The 1,719-nt window shown below is 58.9% G+C and overlaps 1 non-coding gene across 1 annotated transcript; it reads left to right on the top strand.

Moving 5' to 3' along the window:
- Positions 1-306: 306 nt before the first annotated feature.
- On the top strand, positions 307-459 carry LOC134481422 (5.8S ribosomal RNA). Its single transcript, XR_010056859.1, has one exon. It is a non-coding gene; the product is annotated as a 5.8S ribosomal RNA (ribosomal RNA).
- Positions 460-1,719: the final 1,260 nt, after the last annotated feature.

Here is a 1,719-nt window from a genome sequence, read left to right as displayed (position 1 = left end):
TCCGTGTCGCGAGCCCCCTCTGGGCACCCGTGCGGTCCCAGCCAGAGCGCCCGACTTGCCCGCCCATTGGCCGGCCGCCGCCGTGTGCTGGTTTGGCGGCGTCCCATGTCCCATGTGTCCTGCCTTTCTGTTGCCGACCCTGTCTTTTTTTTTCATTTCACATGTATCCTTTAGTTTCCCGCTGGCTGGCCTGAGGTGGAGCCGCCTCGCCTTGTCCCCTCTCTTCCCATGCAGCAGGGGTGGACGGGTGAGCTGGTGCCATTGTTAGCACCCATACGAGTTCGCTCACACCCCAGATACCGATACGACTCTTAGCGGTGGATCACTTGGCTCGTGTGTCGATGAAGAACGAAGCTAGCTGCGAGAATTAATGTGAATTGCAGGACACATTGATCATGGAAACTTCGAACGCACTTGCGGCCCCGAGTTCCTCCTGGGGCTACACCTTTCTGGGAGTTGCTTGAGGATCTATTGCCGCCCCCACTGCGGTTTCGCTGCCTCAGGGGGCGCGCGTTGCGCGGCTGGGACTCTGCTCGCAGGGCCTCTCCCCTCGGCCCTCCGTCTCCCGAAGTTCAGATGTGGGCGGCGTCCGGCGGTCCTCCACGCCCGGTGGGTCTGCGAGCGCCTTGTCATCCATGTCCTCCAGCGCCGCTCGCCGGCCACCCTCCTCGTGGCTCCTTCCTGCTCGCTCAGTCGCTCCCGCTCCCGCTCATGGGGGGCCCAAGTCCTTCTGATCCAGGCCCAGCCCGTGGAGGGTGTGAGGCCGGTAGCAGCCCCCCAGCGCGCCGGGCCCAGGTATTCCCGGAGTCAGGTTACTTGGGAATGCAGCCCGAAGCGGGTGGTAAACTCCATCTAAGGCTAAATACCAGGAGACCAATAGCCAACAAGTACAGTAAGGAAAAGTTGAAAAGAACTTAGAAGAGAGAGTTAAAGAGGGTGTGAAACCATTAAGAGGTAAACGGGTGGGGTCAGCGCAGTCCACTGGGAGGATTCAACCCGGCAGCACGTGTTCGGCCGTGCCGGTGATCCCAGCGGATCTTTCCAGCTCCCCGTTCCTACCGACCCCTCCACCTGCGCGTTTTTTCTCCCCCCTCCACGCGTCCCGCTGTCGCCGTCCCCGCTCCTCCTAACAAGGGGGTCGGCGCGCGTTCAGGCGGAGGGCGAGGGGTGGGGGGGCGCGCGGGTTGGGCCGGGATTGGGGTTGGTGGGTGACCGCCCCAACCCTCCACCCCCCCACCCCACCCCACCCCCGGGTCAGCTACTGCCCTCAGCCGGGCGCACTTCCACCGTGCCGGTGCGCAGAAACCAGCTATGGGACCGCTGGGAAGGCCCTGCGGGGAAGTTGCCTGGGGCAGCGGTGCGGCATCACCCATGGGCCCTGGAACACCCCATCCCGAGTGTTACAGCACATCCTCTCCATACAGAAGACACTGACAGACAGACAGACAGACACACACACACACACACACACACACACACACAAAAATACATATTTAAATATTTAAAATGATGTTTAAAAAAAAACCGTCTTCCTGTTTAACAGAGGTTTAAAGGTAAGTTGGCTGACAGAACGTTTTTGTGGTTTTTTATTCTCTTTTTTACCAAATAGGAGGTAGATTTGTTGGCCCTTCTATTAAAAGCCAAAGTATTAAGTGGCCAGCCGATGTTTCAACTTTTCCCATTCTGTTCCTTTCACGAAAACCAGGGAGTGTTGTTTCT

This window comes from Rattus norvegicus, chromosome 12 (assembly GCF_036323735.1).
Source record: "Rattus norvegicus strain BN/NHsdMcwi chromosome 12, GRCr8, whole genome shotgun sequence".
Taxonomy (NCBI): domain Eukaryota; kingdom Metazoa; phylum Chordata; class Mammalia; order Rodentia; family Muridae; genus Rattus; species Rattus norvegicus.
The sequence above is the reverse complement of the archived record's forward strand: the minus strand, read 5'-3'. Positions and strand labels throughout refer to the sequence as shown.